Here is a 7553-nt window from a genome sequence, read left to right on the forward strand (position 1 = left end):
AGCTTGCCATGGAAAGGAGTAAGAAGGATTGGATGAAGACAGTAGGAAAGCAGAGAGACGGAAGGGAAGGCATCTTCATGCACTTATCTGAAGTTCCTACCAATGAATTACATAAGTATCTCTATCTTTACCTTTATGTTTATTTTCGTTCATCATCATACATCCATTTGAGTTTGCCTGACTAAGATTTACAAGATGACCATAGCTTGCTTCAATACTAACAATCTCCGTGGGATCGACCCTTACTCGCGTAAGGTTTATTACTTGGACGACCCAGTGCACTTGCTGGTTAGTTGTGCGAAGTTGTGTAATGCCATGGTACTGAGCTACCAAGTTTTTGGGGTTCATGACCGGGGATTATGAGAGTTGTGAAAAAGTATTGTTCACAATTTCGCGACACCAACTGGCAGCTTCAGTTGAACAGTTGCAAGCCACTATGGATCAATTGAGAGAGAAGTAAAAGAACCAGTCTTGCATGCTACAAAAGTTAGTTGAAGAATACAAGAGGCAGGGGCGTGCAGAAGAAGAGCTGAAATGCCAGAAGTGGCTTCGGAAGAAAGCAATGACTACCAAAATTAAGGTGGTTGGGTTTCAATCCTATCCTGTGCCTATTCTAATTCCTATTTCTTATATTTAAGTTTACATGATCACTAGTAGAATTTTGTTTTTTTTTTTATTTACATTCTAGTAGTTAATTTTCCTTTATGTCAATTGAGTATGAGATATTCCACTTGTCATTCCATTAAATTTAAATAAAATGCCTTTTTCTTTCAAAAAGAAGTATTAAAATCCAAAATTTCTTGAGTTAATTGTACGTCATTCATTCTAATCCAAAAGTGGTGGCCTTAAATTTGCTATCTGAATGCATGAATTAACTATGCATAATTGTCTTGAGGTTGAGAGTGTTGGCTCTTGGAAGAACAGTGAATCTAGAGAAATATTATTGGCTCTCATAAAAATATAAATTATTTATATTCTTGAAGCAAAAGAAACAGCATTCCAATTCAAAAAAAAAAGAGAAAGAGAGAGAGTGCTCATAAAAGAAAAATCAAAAGAGCAAGGATCTATTGGGAGGGACAAAGCTCAATTGAGTTGCTATCCCTCACTAAATGCTTGTGGTATGAAGGTGACAAGTGAAAAGCTTGAGACTGAGCAGTTAAAGTCGTGATCCAAAGCAAAAGAGTACGCTTAAGAACTTTGGGTACCACTGACTGGAAATATTGAAGTCAAAGTCAGTTGTTTAATTTGTATATTAAATACACGCCTGGCAGGTAAACTGGCTAGTTGGTAGGCCAGGAACTCATAAAGAATAAAGAGCTGCATGAAAGCCTCTTCGATCTCTTGACTTAGGAAAGGCCGATTCCGAGTTAGGAAAGCATTTCGAAGTCGAACGAGCGCAGACTTATAAGGCAGTAGCATTAGGAGCAGATTTAGAGCTTCTAGACGAAAGTCAGGACTTAGAGCTTCCGGAGGTCAGCTCTTCCTAAACCAGGTGAAGAACGTCTTATTCCAGTCTCTTATATTCCTAGTCCCCCTCCCCTCCTAAGCAAAGCTAAATTCGAATCCAAAGGGTTCCCCCAGTTAAGTGCCTGTGGCGTTTATGTATCCGGTGGTAATACGGGAAAACAAAATGCTTAGAGTTACGGCTAGGTGATGAGCGGATAATTTATACGCTTTTTGGCATTATTTTTATGTAGTTTTTAGTAGGATCCAGCTACTTTTTAGGATGTTTTTATTAGTTTTTATGCAAAATTCATATTTCTGGACTTTACTATGAGTTTGTGTATTTTTCTATAATTTCAGGTATTTTCTGGCTGAAATTGAGGGACCTGAGCAAAAATCTTATTCAGAGGCTGACAAAGGACTGCTGGTGCTGTTGGATTCTGACCTTCCTGTACTCGAAGTGGATTTTATGGAGCTACAAAACTCCAAATGGCGCGCTCTCAATCGTCTTGGAAATTGGACATCAAGGGCTTTCCAGCAATATATAATAGTCCATACTTTGCGCGAGTTTTGACAACGTGAAATGGCGTCAAAATGCCAGCTCTCTGCCCTTTTCTGGTGTCAAAACGCCAGAACTGGCATAAAAGTTGGAGTTAAACGCTCAAACTGGCACCAAAGCTGGTGTTTAACTCCAAGGAAGACCTCTACATGTGTAAAGCTCAATGCTCAGCCCAAGCACACACCAAGTGGGCCCAGAAGTGGATTTCTGCATTATTTACCTATTTCTGTAAACCCTAGTAGCTAGTTTCATTATAAATTGGACCTTTTACTGTTGTATTTTCATCTTCGGATCATAGAGACATTCTGGATATCATATTTTCATACTTAGGGAGGCTGGCCATTCGGCCATGCCTAGACCTCTAGACCACTTATGTATTTTCAACGGTGGAGTTTCTACACACCATAGATTAAGGTGTGGAGCTCTACTGTTTCTTGAGTATTAATGCAATTACTACTATTTTCTATTCAATTCAAGCTTATTCTTGTTCTAAGATATTCACTTGCACTTCAATCTGATGAATGTGATGATCTGTGAAACTCATCATCATTCTCACCTATGAATGCGTGATTGACAACCACTTCCATTCTACTTAAGATTGAGCGTGTATCTCTTAGCCTCCATTCCGAAAGATCGGAGTCTTCATGGTATAAGCTAGAACTATTGGCGGCCATTCCTGAGATCCAGAAAGTCTAAACCTTGTCTGTGGTATTCCGAGTAAGATCTGGGAAGGGATGACTGTGACGAGCTTCAAACTCGCAAGTGTTGGGCGTAGTGACAGACGCAAAAGGATCACTGGATTCTATTCCAACATGATCGAGAACCGACAGATGATTAGCCGTGCGGTGATAGCGCATTTGGACCATTTTCACTGAGAGGACGGGAGGTAGCCATTGATGCCGGTGAAACCCAACATACAACTTGCCATGGAAAGGAGTATGAAGGATTGGATGAAGGCAGTAGGAAAGCAGAGATTCAAGAGGGATGAAGCATCTCCATACCCTTATCTGAAATTCCCACCAATGATTTACATAAGTATTTCTATCTTTATTTTTATATTTATTTATCTTTCAATTATGAAAACTCTATCACCCATTTGAATCCACCTGACTGAGATTTACAAGGTGACCATAGCTTGCTTAAAGCCGGCAATCTCCGTGGGATCGACCCTTACTCACATAAGGTTTATTACTTGGACGACCCAGTGTACTTGCTGGTTAGTTGTGCGAAGTTGTGACAAAGTATGATTCACGTTTGAGAGCTCCAAGTCTTTGGCGCCATTGTTGATGATCACAATTTCGTGCACCAAGTTCTTGGCACCATTGACGGGGATTGTTCGAGTTTGGACAAGTGACGGTTCATCTTGTTGCTCAGATTAGGTAATTTTCTTCTTATTTCAACCTTTATTTTATTTTCAAAAAGTTATCAAAAATTTTTCAAAAAATTTTTTTTTCTTCTTTTTCGTGTTTCCTCAATAATTTTCGAAAAATCCAAAAAAATTCATAAAATCATAAAAACTCGAAAATATTTCATGGTTCTTGTTTGAATCTAGGGCCAAATTTTAAGTTTGGTGTGAATTGCATGATTTTAATTGTCTTGCAATTTTCGAAACACATGCATTGTGTTCTTGATGATCTTCAAGTCGTTCTTAATGAATTGCCTTGTTTGATCTTCATAATTTATTGATTTTCACTACATAATATTCTACATATGCATTCTTGCATTCATATGGCCCAAACATGAGAAAGTTCTAAGTTTGGTGTCCTCCATGTTTTCTTTCATTAAGAAAACTGAGTTCTTGATGTTCATCTTGATCTTCAAGATTGTTCTTGGTGTTCATCTTGACATTCATAATGTTCTTCCATATATCTTGTGTTTTGATCCAAGAATTATATGTTTTGACTCATTTTGTTGTTTTTCAAAATTGAAAACATATCTTCTTGAATAAAGGATTTAGCAAAATGAAGATCCAAGAACATAAAGCAGAGGAATTACAGAGAAAAAGTTGTGCCTTCAAAACGCCCAGTGAAGAAGGAAAACTGGCGTTTAAACGCCAGCCAGGGTACCTGGCTGGGTGTTTAAACGCCCAAACCATGCAGCAATTGGGCATTAAACACCCAAAACATGCATCTCCTGCGCGTTTAACGCCAGGATGACACAAGGAGAGGAATTTTGTTTTCAAATCAAATCTTTTTCAAATCTTCATATTTTTTTCAAAATCAAATCTTTTTCAAAATTTTCAAACATTTTCAATCATATCTTTTTCAAAATCATATCTTTTCAAACATATCTTTTTCAAAAATCAAATCTTTTTCAAAATTTTCAAAAATCTTGATTCAAAAGTTTCAAGTTTGTTACTTTCTTGTTAAGAAAGGTTCAAATTTTGAAATTTAGAATCATATCTTTTAGTTTCTAGTTAATCAAGTTATTAATTTTAAAATCAAATCTTTTTAATTTTTATCTTTCCAATCATATCTTCAAAATCATATCTCTTTCAAATCATATCTTTTTAAAATTCTAATTTCAAAAATCTTTTTCTAACTTCTTATCTTTTTCAAATTTATTTCTTATCTTTTTCAAAACCACCTTTTCGCCCTTAATTTTCGAAAAACATTAACTTTTTTTTAAATCCCTTTTAATTAACTAATTATTTTAAATTTTAATTTTCAAAAATTTCTTCCCCTCTCTCATTTTTTTCTATTTAAACACTAACATTCCTCCTCCATTGTCAATTTGAACTCCAGCTCTCTTTGTGTGTTCAAATTCTTCCTTACCTACCGCATCCTTCCATTCTTGTTTTCCTCTGACACCTTAAGGAATCTCTATACTTTGACATAGAGGATTCTATATTTTCTTTGTTTTCTTCTCTTTCATATGAGCAGGAACAAAGATAAAGGCATACTTGTTGAAGCTGATCTTAAACCTGAAAGGACTCTGAAGAGGAAGCTAAAAGCAGCAAAATCACAAAACTCTGAAGAGGACCTCACTGAAATTTTTGAAAAGAAAGCAGCAAAAGAAATAATTATGGCCGAACCAAACAACAATGCAAGGAAGATGCTTGGTGATTTTACTACACCAACTTCCAACTTCTATGGAAGAAGCATCTCAATCCCTGCCATAGGAGCAAACAATTTTGAGCTAAAGCCGCAATTAGTTTCTCTACTGCAACAGAACTGCAAGTTTCAAGGACTTCCATCAGAAGACCCTTATCAGTTTTTAACTGAGTTCTTGTAGATTTGTGATACTGTTAAGATTAATGGAGTTGATCCTGAAGTCTACAAGCTTATACTTTTCCCTTTTGCTGTAAGAGACAGAGCTAGAACATTGTTGGACTCACAACTTAGAAATAGCCTGGACTCTTGGAATAAGTTGGTCACAGCTTTTTTAGCCAAGTTCTTTCCTCCTCAAAAGCTGAGCAAGCTTAGAGTGGATGTTCAGACCTTCAGACAAAAAGATGGTGAGTCCCTCTATGAAGCTTGGGAAAGATACAAGCAACTGACCAAAAAGTGTCCTTCTGACATGCTTTCAGAATGGACCACATTAGATATATTATATAATGGTCTGTCTGAATTTTCCAAGATGTCACTGATGCGCGAGCATCTTGTCTATCTTTTCCTAGTGAATTTGCACTTAAATTGTTGAGTTTAATTAAGAATTAATTATATTTTAGCCACTATGGATGCTATTTTGAGTTTTGTGCAATACTGTTTATTTTAGGTAGCATTCAGCGGAATTTGATGGAGTTTCTACAACATAAGAACAAAAGGAGATGGCAGCAAGGAGCGACGCGTACGCGTGCCTGACGCGTGCGCGTGATTTGAAGATACCCATGGCGACGCGTGTGCGTGACTAACGCGTACGCATGATTTGAAGATTTGCTCAGCGACGTGTACGCGTGATCGACGCGTCCGCGTGACTCGCAGAAAAGATTGTCGACGCGTACGCGTGACTAATGCGTACTGATGTGTGGAAAACGATCCAACACAAAACTCACCGGCAAGTGTACCGGGTCGCATCAAGTAATAAATCTCACGGGAGTGAGGTCGATCCCACAGGGATTGAAGGATTGAGCAATTTTAGTTTAGTGGATGATTTAGTCAAACAAACAAAGATTCGTTTGAGTGATTTTGTATCCAACAGTAAGTAAATAGCAGGAAATGTAAAAGGAGAGGGATGAATTGCAGAAATTAAAGAGAATTGAAAGTAAAGGTACTGAATCTTAAAGAACAAGAAATTAAATGACTAAAACTTAAAGTGCAAGAAATGTAAATTGCAGTAACTTAAAGTGCAAGAAATATAAATTGCTTGAATGAAGAAGGGATTTGAGGACTGGGGTTTCAGAATTTACGCAAGGGAAATTAAATTGCAACAATTAACTAAACAAGAGATGAATTGAAATAGACTAGATCTCAAACAGAAATGGAAATTTAATTGCAGCAGGGGTTCACAGAAGAACCAAAAGGAAAGTGAGATCTCAGGGCTCTAGAGACTAGATAGCAGAGTCTAGATCTCAATTGCCTTCCTAGATCCAAGTCCACAAAGCAATTAAAGAGAAATTGAAAATTAAAGCAGTAAAGGAAATTGAATTTAACTCAATTATGCAGTAGGAAAATTAAAGAGATCTTAAATGGAGATTGAGACAGAAGTTCCTCAATTCTTCACACTCAAGACTCAAACAAAACACGGTAAAGAAAACAAAAAGATCAGAGGAAGAAGAAGTGAATTCTCTCCTCCAATTCTCAAGCTATTGCAGAAAACAGAAAGTGGAAATTGAAAACCCAAAATTTCCAAAAACAGAAAATGAAAAATGCTCTCAAGTTCTAACAGTAAGCTCTAGGCAAAAAAATAAAATGAAAAGTGTTCCAAAGTCCCTAGCTAAATCAAACTAGCTTCTATTTATACATTTTCTATTCTTGGATCTAAGAAATTTTTGTGGGCTTTTTGATTTGTTGGAGAAATGAATTAAGTTGGATTTTTGAGTGAAATTCAGCCCATCTTGCTCCCAGGAGGCTGCTCTGCTCTTGTGGAGAGCAGAGCAGTGAAGCCTTGCATGGGGATCCAATTAGCGCACCAAGTGTGGGAGAGGCACCAGGGGATTGCCCTGCCCTTGTGGATAGCGGGGCAGCTGTGTCATGGTGCGTGCCTTGCTTCCCTTGTGTGCGTCCAAGCATGCGTGCTGGCCGTGTCAAGCGCGCCTCATTTGCGTGCCAAGGAGTAGCGCTCTGCTCTCCTTGTGGGCAGCGCAACATTGTCTCCAAGGGGGTCCTTGGTTCGAAACTTGGTGGGGGAAGCACGCTGCCTTTTTCCTTGGTTTCCTTGGCACCAAAGTAGCGCCTAGTGCTTGGCTTCCTAGAGGTCTTGTGTTCGATCCCTGGAGGTAACCTTTTAGCCAAGTGTGGCTCATTTTCCTTTATGTGTAGCGCTACTTCCTTCCCTCCTGAGCTTGGGTTCGAAACCCATGGGTGGCACTTGGAGTTTATTTTTCTTAGATTTTCTTCAAGAGGAGCCCGAAATTGCTCTTGAGGAGGGCAGGGCAGAATTTTTCCTTCCC

General features: G+C 38.1%; 1 non-coding gene across 1 annotated transcript; it reads right to left on the reverse strand.

Moving 5' to 3' along the window:
- Window positions 1-5419: 5419 nt before the first annotated feature.
- Window positions 5420-5527, reverse strand: LOC127739955 (small nucleolar RNA R71). The gene has a single exon (XR_008000697.1). It is a non-coding gene; the product is annotated as a small nucleolar RNA R71 (small nucleolar RNA).
- Between the last annotated feature and the right edge of the window lie 2026 nt (window positions 5528-7553).

This window comes from Arachis duranensis, chromosome 6 (assembly GCF_000817695.3).
Source record: "Arachis duranensis cultivar V14167 chromosome 6, aradu.V14167.gnm2.J7QH, whole genome shotgun sequence".
Taxonomy (NCBI): Eukaryota; Viridiplantae; Streptophyta; class Magnoliopsida; order Fabales; family Fabaceae; genus Arachis; species Arachis duranensis.